Source organism: Ixodes scapularis, unplaced genomic scaffold (assembly GCF_016920785.2).
Source record: "Ixodes scapularis isolate PalLabHiFi unplaced genomic scaffold, ASM1692078v2 PGA_scaffold2__306_contigs__length_199485367, whole genome shotgun sequence".
NCBI lineage: Eukaryota > Metazoa > Arthropoda > Arachnida > Ixodida > Ixodidae > Ixodes > Ixodes scapularis.
The window spans coordinates 97,280,904-97,297,123 of NW_024609857.1; the positions used below are offsets into that span (position 1 = coordinate 97,280,904).

A 16,220-nucleotide genomic window follows, 5' to 3' on the forward strand; every position below is an offset into this window, starting at 1 on the left:
CACGGCTGGTTTCAAGTGCCCATGCAAGAGTCTTATATTTCCCACCAACGTATTTTGCTGCATTGCTGTGCGGGGAAAGTATGAAGCGCTGGTCCGGGAACTTGTGGAACCGAGTTGCGGCAGCAGCGTACCAAGGCCTATCCCCATGGAGCTTATTTCTAGGCTTTTTAGCGGGTGCTTGGCCTCGCATCTTTGCTCACCGTTCGTTCAGAGTAAGGCGGAGGACTTGCTTCAAGTAGCACCTTGTTCCCCTCCTCTCTGGACGAGCGGAGGGCACGTGCGCCGCCAAAGCGCCCGCCACAGAGCCGAGCAGTGCGCTGCATGCGGTCCCGTGGAGAAATAGTAACGGTCAGAAGTCATTTTCATTACTTGAAGAAGTAGTCAGATTACTCTCGTGATTCCTGCTTAATAAAAGTAATCAACTGATTACAAAATTACTCCAAAAAGTAATCGATTACAAGCAGGGATGGGCAGTATTTCAAATACAAGTAATTTAAATACGTATTTCAAACAATTTGTGTACTTTGCATTTCTATTTAATTACAAACTGGGTAATGTATTTGACGTGTGTATTTAAATACTAAAACGTGGGTATTTCAAATACAATTGTAATTAAATACAATTTTGTGGGCGAAAATACATCCCTCAAATTTATTGGCACTGTGACACTGTCCAGAACAGGAAGAAAACTACGTTCTGTACCGAATGCAGTGTCTCTCAATCAAGCACAAGCGTTTAGTGACTTTGTGATTACGGTGCTTGTCCAGGGCAAGAATAGTGACGAAATCGACGTTCACAGGCAGACAGGCCTGTGACAACTTGTGATGCTTTGCAGCCTGATTTCCATCCATATTTTTGCCTGGAACATTCTAAATGTACGGGTCGTCCAGATTTTCGTAACTGGTGCGAGTTGCAACAATAAAAATTTCTCTAGCTAGTGCTGCGCGTCTTGGTCGTCTCGGTTCTTCGTTAGTCTGTACCAAAATGCAATCGACAAAAAAAAGCTGCTTGGAGCTCTGTACTTTTTTCACCTATTACGTCCAAGCTGATTACATTTTTTTTTTTTGATTATACTTAATTACGTTACTAGAGCCTCGCACACTAACGCCCGAGTGTGCGATGCAAAATCAAAATGAGATGCCCGGAAACCCGTTGCAGGTGCCTTGAAGTCGCTGACGCAAATTTTGAGGAATATATTTGGAAAAGTATTTGGAGGAGACCAAATACATTTGGTTGTATTTGTATCTTGTACTTAAATACTTATTTTTTGGAAATGTAATTAGATTTGTAATTAAATACATTTTTGACGAAGTATTTTCTATTTGTATTTCGATACATATTTGCATGTATTTTGCCCATCCCTGATTACAAGTAATTTGATTACTTGTAATGCGTACGGTACAAGTCTGATTCATATTACCCATGAACCGTGTTGCACATTAAATACGTTGCGCACGATATCAAGCGGCACAAAATGAGCCTCTTTCTTATTCTTGGAATAAGTAAGACGCCCGTAAAGCCTGAGTCACGCTGCTTGCACATCATACAAGAGACAGTGTGCAGATATCAGCCACCGCCATACCCGTGGTTTGAATGCCGCGTGCCAAATTTCTCCTTGAACTCGTTGCCATGGGGCGTTCGAAGCACGGATCTCGTGGGGCTCGTGCGTTTGAATCTGTTTGCAGACTTTCTCTTATGAGACGTATAAGCAGTGTGTCCCCGGCTGAATTAACTATGTTTGCGCATAAATCATGCGTAAACGTAAAATATGAACTTTTGTGCCGCATGTTATACGTAATCAGATTTAGAGTGCACTGACAGCATCATGCTGCGTCGGTGCATTCGGCAACTTGGCTCGGGCGCGGTTCTCCGTGCGGCGCGAGTGCGATGCATTCTGGGAAAGAACTCGCGCACTGCAAGTACGTGTGAAACGAACTCGCTATAATAAAACAGAGAAAACAAGATTGCCCTACCTAAGCCGGGGTTACACTGCCCATACACCCTTTAAAAGACGGTGTGCGAACACGACTCACCGCAATATCCGTGGTTCCGGATACCGCGTGCGGGTTTTTCCACCTTGAACTCATTGCCATGCGGCATTCGAAGCACGGATCTCGCGGTGGCTCGCCTTCGAATCTCTTTGAAGGCTTTCTTTTGTACGACGTATTAGCAGTGTGACCCCGGCTTTAGACTTGTGTCAAACGCAATCACAGTGCGATAGCACTTAAGTTTTTCTAGGAGCAGCAATTTATAGTGGAATTTAGCGGACATAGTTCCCCGCTAAATTTAGCGGGGAAATTGTGACGTCACGTGCCACCATATGACGTCGAGTGACACTTCGCTTCTCATGGCAGGAGCTACGACGTCAAACCATCAGCTTTCGCTCGATTGCCGACGCCCCTGTGCACATTTCGAACAACGCCAGCAAGCAACCTCCGTGGGATGTTCCCATAGAATAAAGCTATACCGTTAGAAAACTGGCGCTCGAAGCAATCAATAGCGGCTGGACGCGACGGTGTATTGCATTCGCTCAAATGGACCTATACATCCAGCTCGATTTTTTTTTTCTTTTTGTCTACGAGAGCTGTTCTTTTTTTTTTTCTTTTTTCGTGCGTCTAAACTGGAATGGTTTTTTTTTTTTGTTTTTTTTTTTCTCTCGCGTATGATCGTTTCGGGACGCGAGCGCTCTTCGATTCGCTCGCTACGCCCGACTCGGGGGGATGCAGTCCTATATTCCGAACGGATCTTGGGGGACGCGCAGTTGCAAGGCGACAAAGGACGAGAGAGCAGGAAAAAGTGCGCTACTCATATTTCTTCGTTTTCCTGCATGGATGGACGTGCCGGAGTCCTTTCGCTACAGGAGGACGACGCGCGCGCGGTCCCGTTTCCAAGGGATCCGTGACTTGCCGAGATAAACAGCGACTGCGGAAAGAAGAATGCCCGAGAGGAGTCAGTCTGAGAACAAGAAATGGAAATCTTTTTTTCCTTCTTTCTTCTTTTTTTTTTTCTCTCGACATTGTTAGCTTTTTTTGTAGCTTGTTGAACCGCGCGGGGCATTTTTTGCGCGTTTCGTTCGCCTGACGCATTTTCAGGTTTTCTCCCGGAGGGCTCGTGTCTTCCGCTGGCTGCTTCCGTCCGTCCTGCGGCGAAAAAAAAAAAGTATTTTTGAGATGAAGAGCACGACCACCGACTGGGGGTCTGATGTTAAATTATGCTTGTGTTTGGGACCAAAGAACAGGCGTAATAGAAGGACTGTGTGTGGGGAAGGAACACGGGCGATGCTATCTTTTGTAATTGTTCGCTTTTGTGTTTTCTTGTGTAGGGTTCTCAAAATTAAAACTCGTCTTTGTAAAAAAAAGAAAAAAAAAAGAAGAATATTAGGAAAACCAAATGGGTGTCTTCCATTAGCTTCTCTTTTTAATGAGCAAGTTAACGAGGGTGCCCGGGGAGCTTTCTGGGTGCGTGCCCGATCCTCTGAAGCGTTGCGCTCGCACCGGTGCGTCTGGGTTTTTGATTGATTGAAAACATCTTTATTTCCGAAAAAAGAAAAAAAAAAAAAAAGAAAAAAAGGAATTGGGGAGGAAAGAAGGTGTTTATCGTAATTCCAGAATTCCATGGCCTCCAACGCCGCAGTGGCCCTCTCTACCAGCCAATGCTGGCAGGCAGGGCCATCGCTGCGCAGGATGACCTCCCACTGCTCCCTTGACGTGTGTGAGATCGAGTCTATAGTTGGTGTGTGTTGGCATGCCCATACTATATGTGGTATGCGTCCGCCTTCTCCCGGCGATGCGGGCAGAAAGGGGAATATAGTGAGGGTACCAGGAGTGGTAGTTTAGCCAACGTGGGCAGTGTGTCTGTCTGTAGTCTCCTAAGAATGTATTCATTTTCTTTAGTTAGGCTTTTGTCCGGAGGAGGGAATGCTCTTCTGTTAAGTCTCGATATAGTTAAATATTCGGCGAACGTTACGGTCGCCATGTCCAAAGACGGGGGTTGGCGTGAGGGGGCCCGGATGAGAAGACCTCGGGCTGTGGCGTTGGCGGCCTCGTTCCCCTTTTGCCCCGTGTGTTTTGGCGTCCAGATGAGAAACACCTTCTCCGGTGGGTGTCTACGAAGTATTTCATGGGGAAGTATGCTGACTGAGCCCTGAACGAAGTGTCTACAGGCCTCTTGCGAGTCTGTGAGAATTATTGCGCGGGGGTTGTAGGCAATGGCTAAGGCGATGGCTGCCTGTTCCCCGTGTGTGACGACTTTGGTTCTCATTGAGGCTGAGTTTAGTACTCTTACGTCCGGTGTCGTGACGACAGCTACCATATGTCCTTCTTGAGGTCCGGCAGCGTCTACGTAGCGTGTTCTGGTCGTTGTTCCACAATCTACCGAGGGATTCAGCCCTAGCTCTCCTCCTCTCGGCATTATGTACGGGGTGCATGTGTCTAGGTATTGGACTAACGCTAATTTTCTCCCTCATTTCCGGGGTGAGATCTTCTAGGGGCTCTGGTTTCCCGCCAGGGATGGTGAGGCCTAACTGCGCCAAGAGCCACTTGCCATTTGCTGTTTTGTTTAATCGCCTCATTTGGGCGAGCATCTGAGCTTTCCAAAGCTCTTCTACCGTGTTGTGGACCCCGAGCTCCAAAAGTCTGCAGGAGAATGTACAGCTTGGGACACCCAAGGCCGTCTTATATGTCTTTCTAATTAGAACATTCAGTTTCTCCACCTCGCCCTTTGTAAGGCGGAGGTACGCCGTCCCGTAAATAATGCGAGAGACGACGAAAGCCCGCATTAGCCGTGAAACTTCCCTTTCACCAAGTCCGTGGCGTTTGTTTCTTATTCTGATCTTCTGGAGCACTTGCTCAGTTGTTCCTCCGAGCTTCTTGAGTGTACCCCGATTTCCCCTGCCCTACGGAATGTATTGTCCCAGTATTTTAATACAGTCGGGTCGTGGGACCGACTCGCCATTGATGTCGATTTCAATGCGCTCGCTTGTTTTCTGTCTGGGGTTTTTAAAGATTAGAAGTTCGGACTTTTCCGGGGCGCATTGCAGACCCCTGCTTTTGGCATAAGCGTCAATTGTGTCTGCGGCCCTCTGCAAGCTCTCTTCCACTTCCGCATCATTCCCTGTCCTGCACCATACCGTGATATCATCTGCATAGATGGCGTGACTGATTCCGGGAATGCTGTCCAATGCGGCGGGGAGGTCTCTCTTTGCCAGGTTGAAAAGGAGGTGCAAGAGTACCGCTCCCTGAGGTGTACCTCAGGAACCTAGAGTTATTGACTTCGATTGGATGTTCCCCAGGGATAAAGTAGCTTGTCTGACCGTACAATAAAGGAGCATTTGACAATGCTCTACATAGCAATATACTCAAGGGGTTACCCTTGAGTATACTCCTATGTAGAACATTGTCAAACGCTCCTTTTAGGTCGAGAGCGAGAATGTACCTAGTTTGGGCCATGGTTGGCTCCTCCAGGAGATCGTTATATATCCATAGCAATATGTCTTGGGTTGACATGTGTGGCCAAAATCCAAATTGTGTGTTTGACAGTAGCGAGTTCCTTTCAATTAATTTGGTGAGCCTCGGGTTAATTACCCTTTTAAAGAGTTTTCCTAGACACGAGGTAGGCGAGATTGGCCTGAGATTTTCTAACTTGAGTTTCTTGTTAGGCTTCGGGATAAATCTGACTTCGGCTTTTTTCCAGATTTGTGGTGTGACCCCCAGGTCCCAGTACACGTTGAGAATGTGTATTCCGGCCGCCCCTCTCTTGATGGGAAGGATGGTAACATGGCAGTGAGAGGTGTCCGTGTCCAGTGGTTCTTGTAGGATGGCCGTGTATTGTTGGTGCACAAGTATGACCGTGTATTGATATTTTTGGTATGTTTTGTAGTCCCTTAGCTTGATAGGCGTCATATTGAGTTCTTGTAGCACAATAGCTGCCGCGGCGTTGGTTTGCTGAGAGATGTAGAGGCTTAAGGTAGATTGTTTGCGCCTGTAGCCCCGGCAGTTCCATTGCCATACGTATAGTTTAGGGACGTTTGGCATACTGAGTCGTCAGAGCCCAGGTCGTCTGCTGTGGATCTGGCGTCCTTGCGTCTAGCTTTTCCTTTCCTGCGTTTCTCCGTTTATGGTGGCGATTGTCATACTGTTTTCTACAATTTGCTCTCCCATTCGTGTGAGGGTTTGTTGGAACTGGGTTTCTGTTTGTTGGATCTGCTGGAACTGGGCTTGTATTTGCCGGAACTGGGCTCGTGTTTCGTCTTTAAGGGCTCTGAACTCCTGGATGATTTCCTGGTATGTGTCCCCCAGAGTGGGTTGCGAGTATGGTTGCACTTGGCTGTGTTGCTCTGCTGTATTTGTAGAGTGTGTGAGTTTGTGTTAGGCTCACTCGCGTCCTGATGCTGGGTGTTTTTCCTTGCAAGTTCCTCTAAGCGTGCTTCCATAGCTACCAAACGCGCTTTAAGACTATGATTTTCCTTTTTGAGTGCCTGTACTTCGTCGTTTTGCAGAGTGTGTTGTGCGTGTGTGTGGGGGGGGGGGGGGAGGGGAGGCCGTTCTGCGCAGCTCACCTTACTCGATGTCTTGTCCATTCCTGGCGGGAGGCGGCCTGAGGACGTCTGCTTCCCCGCGCCGGTTGGCTTGGCTTGAGGTTGGCTTCCTGGAGTATCACTTCGGGCGCCACGTTTTCGGCCGACGCTCACATTCCTCGCGGGCCGGGAGGATGGGCGGCCGCGTGACGTGGAGCGGCCACGTGACTCGGCGCGGTGACGTGATGACGAACGTCCATGTGTCACTGACCTATAGATGCTGACGTATTCCACCCCACCTGTTGCCGCCTCCTCCGTCGGCTTCGTCCCCCGCCTTTTTGCTCGGTCTTGTGTCGCCCTCCGTCATCTTGAAAGTCTGGTCTGGGCGAAAGAATTTCTGCTTGCATTCCTTCGCGTAGGTCTTGTGTGGTCCTTTGCACACCGCGCTATACGGGAACACATACGTGTTTATCCATGGGATTGGCCAGTCCACATATTTCACAGACATAACCTTTTGGTTTGTTGCACACATGCGCCCTGTGCTCTGAATCTCCACAATTGAGACACGCCACTCTAGTATTTCTGTAGATAAAGCATCGCTTTTCTAGCCACTCTTACCTCACTGTGTTGGCCACTCTGTTCCCGGCGAAGACAATTATGGCAGAATTTGTTTTGCCGAGTCTTCTGGCTCCTAGGATGTTGAATCCGGGTGCTTGGATTTATTCTCGATCTTGTCATTGTTGATTTCGGGTTGAATCCCGTGGATAATCCCTCTGCATACTTCCGGCCGAAGTGTGGGGTATGCGTCGGACTTCAATCTTCTTTCCAGCCAGCCGAATGAGACGTATCCCCGCGATCGCGGCTGCACCCTCTTCGTCGCATGTGCATGCGACGATGATATTCTGTTCATGTACTCTTATAAGGGGCCCCTCACGTAGCGCGGTAGCGGGACCTCTAGGGCCCCTTAATGCTTCTTGTGATTTCTCTTTCTAAGTCTTTTAGGCTGAGCGCTGTCTTGAGCTTAATGACGACGTCGGCCTTTTTTTTTGAGGCTTAGGCCTTGCTCCTACCTGCGGTTTCAGGGGTTCCGCTTGTCTCTCCAGTTGGGGATTCTTGAGTGCTGCTTGTCTTTTACGGAGCTGCGTGCTCCATCCCGGGTCTTCCTCGGCGCCGCCATGGCTTTCTGTCGGTGGGCGGTGCTGCGTGAGGTCCACGTAGCTGTATTCCATCGACGCCGGGTCGTATCCCCATGCTGAAGCCATTCTAGAAGGTTCCATCCCTTCCATGTCGATCCGAAGGTTTGTGGCGGGTTAGAAGTCCCGTAGCACAAAAAGTCTCGCACTCATCGAGATGAAAATTGCATCCAGCAATTCCTTGCAGTTTAAAACGTCCAATGAATCACGACAATAAAAAGTTTTTTTCTCTCTCTCTCTCTCACGGTACAGGTATTTTTTTCGCACTAAGGCTTGAAAAGGCACTTTTCCGCGGACGTGCAGCGGCGGGCCGACGGAGCGGGGCGGTCGGTGTTCATGCAGAATCACGTTCCGTTCTCCGGCGTTTCCGGGGCCCGGAGCACGTCCGCTCTCTTTGGAGGTTCGCAGCAGCGCGGAGAGTCGACTGCTTCCTTCGAAGGTTGGAACGAGACTCCTGCGTTTGAGGAACGTCGTCCAAGTGGCGCGGCGCACTACTTGCGCTTTTACATGCGCAAGTTTCAGCAACAAAACTTTCACTCCCAAGTTGGGTTGGGGAAAAGGGATTGTTTTGGGGAACGAGTCCCCTCTGTCGAGGATGGCATAGTATATTGAGCGTTTTCCAGAACAAGGGCTTTCAGACTCCAGGAACTCCTATAAACACTGACAGGTTGAAAACGGCAGGGAGGAGTTCTTGGTTTTCCCGCCTCCAGCGCGGGCTTGCAACCTTGGATAACACTTGGGTGTCTCGCGAGCTCCGGGCGTGCACGCCTAGCCAAAGCCCGACCGAAGGCAACGGGCGGGTGCTGAAGGCCAATAATAAGAACACCCTGCCGTTTTCATCCTTTCAGTGACGACTGCCTTGAAGTCGAGGAACGTTCCCCTCGGTCTCGAGATTAGTGCAATCAAGCGCAGTTATGATGCCTATGCGGAGAGCAAGTCGTCCGCTTTTTTCGCAGGAGTTGCGGTGACGTGTGAAGGACGCCGTGCTTTGATTGACTTCGGTCGAAAGAATAGTCCGTAGTCCTAAACGCCAAATGCCTTGAAATCTGCCCACTGTTTTTTTTTTTTGTTCAGTTCGCGTGGAAGCAGACCGACTTGCGCTCCGCATACAGACCTCGTAGGCAATAATATTCAATGTTTAACTCAAGCAGAGACTCGGATCAGCTGAAGTAGGGCTTAAAACTAGGGACAACAAATGCTTCGGGGCAGGCATGGTTGACACAATTTGGGAACTCGGGGAACACATGAGGGTAGTCTGAAGGGACCCTTGGTTTTTAGGAACAAAGTTTGCGAACCCATGATCTAGATCCGTGCTTCTCCAACTTCTTAATCTCGAGGAACCCATATCAGGCTTGACTGAAAGCCGAGAAACCCTTCCTGACGATGGCATTGGTGGAGTAAAAAGCAGTGCAAGCAATAATGCGCATGCTTGGGAGCGTTTGGCTCATAGTTTTGCGTCAGTGGACTACTCTGATCTGCTAAAATCGAGCCTAATCTGGAAGAACAAAAGCACACGCACACACACGCGCACACACATACACACGCACACACAGGGACGGGGACGGTGGAGGAAATTTGGGAGTTCGGGGAAATCCATGATGGGTAGACTCACCCCTAGGCTCCTGCGAACCCGGTTTGAGAACCCATATTAAGCAAGACGCCCATATGGGTTTTAGCAGACCCGGTTTTGAAGTGTATATGTTGGACAAGCGCGCGTTGCTGTACGTATGATTTGAGAATGCGTACCTGTCCAAAAGAGGAATCGCGGTTCGGGGATCGCGTTGACGCGCATGGCTGACGTCGGTCAGCACTGTGCTGTCCTTAGAGCTCCGAAGGGTCAGACTGGGCTGATGACCGTTGCCAACGGCAGAGCCGCCGGCTGGAACGCCCCGGAGAATAGCGGCGTAAAAGGGAAAAGAAAATCGATTCCGCGCTGGGAGGAGGGGGCGCACTCTTTTGCCGCCACGGCACTTTTGTGTATACTTATGCAGTCGGATCCCGCCCCTCTTTCTCGCTTGTCTTCCCTTTTCTTTGGGGGTCATCGTGCACAAAAGGGAAGTAAAACCGCCAAATGAAGAAACTAAGGAATGCAGCGCGTTGAATCGTTGGCTCGTTTATGTACTGCAGTTTTGCGAGCGGGCTTTTACTGATTAGCAAATTAAGGTGGACAACCGCGGATACATCTACAGCCGATGGATATTGGTGTACTGCAAACATCAAATAGCATCTAGCAGTGCTCTACTGTGTCAGTATTTTGAAATATTGTTTTCAAAAGGAAACAGCCAGTTTTCGTTTTTACAGTGCATCTGAATATAATAAAAGAAAAAAAAAAGTGCCTTTTAGGTGCCCCAAAAGTGTGGGTACTCTGTTCAACTATATCTTGGAATTCCACGAGACACGGACGGTAAACTCGTGTTTGCATGCGACACAATTACGTATTCGCAAAAATCAGCATTTTTTTTTTACAGGTTAATGCAGTTGGAGGTATTCCAAGACAGTTGACAACTTATATCTTGGATCCCTGCTTCTCCAAGACGTACGCTAAGAAATGGCGCCGTTGCCCCTGCGCTTGCGGCGAGCCCAAACCGCGTTTTAAATTCGCGCATGACGATGGCACCATTTTCTTCTTTTATTTTTGCGTACGCTTTTCTACAACTTGTTAATATATACAGGGCGCGATGAATTGCGTTGCTACTTGTTGCGTTCCACTATACGACGCGTTACGAGGGCCTCGGTTGCCATAACAACAAACTCGTCACGCAGAGGGCTCTATACTCTAAACGCAGATGTCCGAACCAACGTTTAGCCTTCAATCATTCGGGCTTCAACACGTCTAATCGAGAAGTGCTTAACCGTTAAAGGCGTTTTAAAGAGTTCTTTCGGTATGATTTGAGGCAGGTTGCACGCAAACTTCTAAAGGATGGAGAAAAAAGCATTCGTTAAAGTTTTCACGCTTGTTGCAATACCGTGATACACGCTCGATAATCGCGGATGAGCGTCATGGCACGACACTCGTCCGCGATTCCCGATGCCAAACTAATATGTGTTGCACCAACCTGTCTTTTTAGGCTCCATTATCGCCATTCATGCCGCCGTGTTGTTTTGTTATTAAAGGGACACTGACAGGGTATTTATGCTATCCGAGGTTGTTAGTTGTACGTGACATATGAGGGCTCAACTACCCAGAACAGAATTTGCGGCTCGAAATTCGGTTTCTTTCCGCCCGAAAACCGCCGATCAAGAACTGGCCGGTTCGAGTCTCGCTCACTCTCTTTTCCGCGGTCACGGGCCATTTTCTAAGGTATCGATGCGACCACCAAATTTAATCAAAGTCGTGGGTCACTGAAGGCACACACTCAATATTAAAAATAGAAAAAAATATGAAACCCATTTTTTGTGGCTTCTAAAAAGCTGCAAATACGTTGATTGAAAAAAAAAGTTCCACAGACAACCGGAAGCATTCTGTGCGTTCGTCGTTTCGCGTATCGTGGGACTCGCGGGGACGGCGATGGCAGCGGACGACGGGCGTGGGACCTGTATTTCAGAACTGTCGTTCGCGGTACCGGCGAATTCTGTCTACCGTTAAAAGAGAAATTTGGGACTGATCAAAAGAATTGGTATTCATCCCGTACGACACGCCCGGCCACCAAGCCGATTTGCACGAAGACGTCGCCGAGCCGTCGCTCCCTTCTCGTGGCTGAAGACAACGCTCGCGCAAACGTCAAGCACGACGTGTCTACTTCGAGTTGAATATGCACGCGTACGATTTCTTTACTGGGTGCGAATGTCCCCAAAGCGTGGTGCTTCCCGACTTCGACCCGGGAGTGCTTTTGCTAAAGAAAAATCGACAGCAAACTTTCCAACTTACAGTTTACCGGCTGAATTATTACTAAGGAAAGAGATCCACCAGAAACGAGATGCCCCAGTAGCTCAGTGGGAAAGACGTCCGCTTCACACACCGAAGGTCCGGGTTCGATCCCCCGTAATTTTTTTTTTTTTTTTTGCAAACAATTTTTGATGTTTACATATCTTTTTCTTTTTTTTACAATCATCACTGAAGAAACAAACAAAAAAAAATAACAAACAAATGTTGTGGACGATACTTCGCTGAATTAAACGGTATGGGATTTCCGTTTTGACACCTGCGAACTCAATGTAATCACTTTCCACAAAGTGCAAGGAGCATATAAATCAGGTAGCGTCCGCTTTCCGAGGCGCCCGTAAATGTTCTGCAGGAATTGCAGCCAGCCATTGGTCCCGATCCCGTTGATCTTTCGACAATGCCACTTTTTTTCGGATGCAGGACATGTGAGCCAGCTCTTCACGCAACATCTTGGGTTTATACTTTTCGGAGCCGATCATGGAAATTCACCACGGGCACTCACTACTCATCTCTAACTCCTCAATGTACAAAACAACTCATCTTGGAGTACATAACAACGAGCGGAACAAACATAACTGCAAAAGAATGGCACGGCAAGCAGTTCCCGCACGCCGCATGTCGTGTCGTCTGCTACCGGAGAGGAGAAAAAAAAAAAAAAAAAGCACGGTCGGGTGTAGCCACGTGACTTCCGCCAGTCACTCTCTTCTCTCCACTTCTCCGACCTCCGTCGGGTTTCGGTTTCGGTTTCGAGCAGTTGCGTCTTTTGGCTTTATTAAAGAAATACGCTACTCTGTTGCAAAATATTAATTGGGTAGTCCCCCGACACCATAATGAAGCGCCTGGCAAAAAATAAAAAAAATTTTTTGGGGGGTGTCAGTGTCCCTTTAAAGCTGGTGCTTCGCGCGTACCCGCTGAGTAACGTCAGCAATTTTCCGACGACTTGCTGGACACGCGACCTGGAGTGGAGTATTGATCCATATGATGACCGGTGGCCCGGTGTTCTAACTCGTTCGCGGTGCTCGCGCGCCTCTGCCTTGCTGGCCTTTACGAATGATTCGAACGGTGCGGTTGCACCCAGCGTCGTTTATGTCTTAGTCGCTAAGTGGTCTCAACTATACGGTCGCGCGAGCACTGTTTCTCAGCTTCATGCTTTACCCACATGCTGCCGTCTGTTTGACCGGAGTTTCCAATCCAATAACGGGGCGACACTTCACAAATACACCGGACGAGCTGATGTCTGGCTGATACCCATGGTAGGCTGATCCACCATTTGTTTATCGTTTTTAACGCTGCAAGAGAACGTTATCGGCACAGTTTGCTACATTTGATGGACTTGACATAGCCTGCCAAATTTAGCGGATTTTGTAGATTTGGTACATTTCAAACTTTGGCCGCCATTATATCACTACCGCTGAGCTCACTCTCATTGGCTGGCAGCCTGGCACCAGCGGTCATGTGAGCATATATCGACAACCAATGGCGTTCTTGTTGGACGTCGCCGTATATGAGCTTCGGTACGTAGACGATGGGCACCGATATTTACCGACCGAGAAACGTATTATTAGGTTTTTGTCAGTAACGAAAGTTCTGCCGCACATTTTTTGTTTGATATAATATGTTAATAAAAATGTGTTTTTTTAAAGAAGTCTTTTTTTTTTGAGGGGGGGGGGGGGGTTTAAGCACAGCTCAAATACAACATTAAAGTCGGCTCCATTCCTTAGTCTGCTACTGTTGCCTGAAGTACCTCTGCAAGCAAATGGTAATCGATACTTTCATTACTTCAAAATGTAGGTCTGACGAAGTTTGTTTTTTTTGTTCTCGTCCTATCTCGTTTTCAATCGTCTTCTGGCCTTTGAGATTCTGCTGTTCTGTCGAAGCGGCATAATCGTAAGTGTCTTTGGTTCGTATCTAGAAATACCAGCCATCCCGCATACTCTTGATCTTAGCACTCCAAGATACCTGGAGTGTACTTCCCCGCAAAGCCGAGCCGATCGCCGCTGCTATGCATCGCAGGGTGCTTGGTGTACGGCGAGGTTGACGATATATAAACAAGTCTGCTCTGCAGCATTGACCGTGCTGCTGTAATATTAGCCGAACGCCGCTTCTGCGCTTCTGTTGACTGGAATGACCTGCCCTTCTCAGAATGTTTAACAACACCGATGAATGCGTCCATCAGCGGACCAATTTAAGGCAATTAAGTTGTCTTCCGCGTTGATTAACTCATTCATCGCCCCTTTCATGACGTGCCGCGACTGCATACACGGGGCATTCTCGTGTGAATCATAAACGTTAGGGTTCGTCGAAAGAAAGAAATGAATGAATCTCCCGAAAGGTCAACTGCTTTGTGTTCGTCATCCGGAGCTCTTTCTGGCAGTGCTCTTGCAGACTTTTCCAAGTCTGAGAAAATGACCGGGAGCAAACAAGGGACCCGATAATCTCTGAAAGACCGTTATTGACGGGTTCCCGTGTCGCCTTTCAATCGGCCGGGGAAGAAACCTCGTTTCTTGGTTTGAAGTCTGGGTGTGGGAGCGTCCGTGAAATACGCTCGACTGGTTTCATTTATTCATATACAAGAGCTTAGGTAACGGGGTGTGTATCTCTGCGGACCTGGCCTGTACTCATCGCCTAAAGCAGCTGCAACACTGCTTATACATAATAAAAAAAAAAAAAAAACAGTCCACTGTCTAAAGCATGTTTCTTCTTTGCATGTCACATTGGTCATGCAAAAACTGTCTGCAGACATGTTGTATGAGGAAAACATGATTGAGACCGCATGCCATCATGTCTGCAGCGTATGATGCATCAGATAGTTTGACAGCGGCTTAAGAGCTAACATAGTATCTACAGCCTTCTTGACTCGGTATGCGAGTAAGCCAGTCTAGTTGGGCTATCTGTTTCGAGAACGGTGCAAATTCCGGATGTATTTTTCGAAATATTCGCTCGCCAAAATTTTTTTATTGCTCGTTTAGTTCTGAGGGTCATACTTGTTCCCTTCGTTGAAATGATTGGGTTAACGTGCCTGATACCCTATATATTCCCCGGACTTTCCGCCTTTCAAAAGAGCGGGGCCGAGCCGCCCCGGTCTTGTTAAGTTCTTCTCATCGCACTTCACGAGCGTCCGTATACTTTGACCATACTTTGTGTAGAGAAAGTGCGCCGTCTTTCTCTTGCCGCACAATGCTCAGTTCGTCTCCACCCTTTCTCAAACCGTGCCGCTTTGACTTCCCTCCCAGCCAGCGACTGCGCATGAATCGGGGAACGTTCGTTCGCATGACGCGACTTTGTGCTTGCAAGTTTCACGACGTTCCTCGGTCTTTATTTGCACCATGTTAATGCGGCTGCAGCGGTCTCCGGTGCACAGCGCGTTTTCTAGCGATGTGGGGAGGCACTCGGGCGTTGCTTTCGCTCCCCGTCGATCGGTCAGCAGCGTCCATCGTACGCCGGTTTAGGCAACGATGGCCGGGTCGAAGCTATTTCGAGCGTCGTGGGCGGGCGGCGAGGCAGCACTATGGTAATCACTCTTCGGACTCTAGAAAGGGAGGAAGGAACGTGAGAAAAGGGGAGGGAGGGAGGGAGGGAGAGAGGGAGAGAGAGAGGGAGGGAGGGGAAGGAACCTTTCGGTGGCCAAACAACCAAAGATTTAAAAAAAGTTAACGGTTTTGTTACGACAACGCGCCTAGGTATTCCTCCCATTTAGTTAAGTTTGGCGTTCATGCTGAACAGCTATTGATATCTGTTACCGATTCATTTCTCCCGGTACCGCGTCCCCGCCCTTTCTACTATAATTCCAGCGCTCATTTTTTAGCTTTAATGTGTTGCACGTTGCACCATAACCTCAATAACACCAGTCTTGCGTTGAAAGCACAAGCTAACTAATTTTAAAGCTAATTAAACAACCTTTCAATGTGCACCTGGTGGATACATGCGGATCATATTTGGGAGGTAATCTAGCAACGTTGGGGAACTTGTTACGTAGCCGTGACGTAGCAGATTCCCTCTGAGCAGCGACGCTTTTGGAATTTCAACATGTTCCTTCATAGCTGTCCTCCTCAACTCACAAATCGCGCGTCGAACCAAACAGTCCAAAAAGACTGAATTCATTCATTCATTCATTCATTCATTTATTGTACCCTTAAGGGCCCTTCTTCAAGGGCATTACATAAGGGGGGGGGGGGGGGGGGGTCGTACATGAAAAAATACAAGAACAAAGCACCAGGTGTTGCAGCTAACAATGCTGCACTTGCATAAGATGTGAAAAAAAAAAAATGATTGATTCTTAGTAAAAACATGAAATTATAGCATCATGAAACAAGGTGGGGTCATCAATGGCAACTATATCAGGTCGCAGGTCGTTCCAGTCTATGATGGTCTGTGGGAAGAAAGATTGGTTAAAATAATTAGTGCGACCAGTGATCCGCGACACATGCAGTGAGTGGTTGAGCCGTGATGATTTGCTAGGAGGAAGAAGCAGTGAGGAACGTAGTATTGGGTGAAAATGGTAAACCTTATGAAACAAACCTAAGCGTGTTATTTTACGTCGTACGTTGAGAGTTTGGATATCGAGCTGACGTTTGAGAGATGAAACACTAGTCGTTGGGAAATAGTCGTTTAGGATAAATCTAACAGCACG

At 48.1% G+C, this 16,220-nt stretch overlaps 1 protein-coding gene and 1 long non-coding RNA gene across 2 annotated transcripts in view; one reads left to right on the plus strand and one right to left on the minus strand.

The window, feature by feature from the left end:
- The window catches only part of LOC8030480 (beta-1,4-N-acetylgalactosaminyltransferase bre-4), a 201,977-nt gene that overhangs the window by 17,335 nt on the left and 168,422 nt on the right, over positions 1-16,220 (plus strand). The gene's annotated exons all lie outside the window — the stretch shown is intronic.
- On the minus strand, positions 3,009-6,689 carry LOC121836771. Its single transcript, XR_006077993.1, has 2 exons — positions 6,557-6,689; positions 3,009-3,140 (listed from the first exon to the last, which is right to left on the minus strand). It is a non-coding gene; the product is annotated as an uncharacterized LOC121836771 (long non-coding RNA).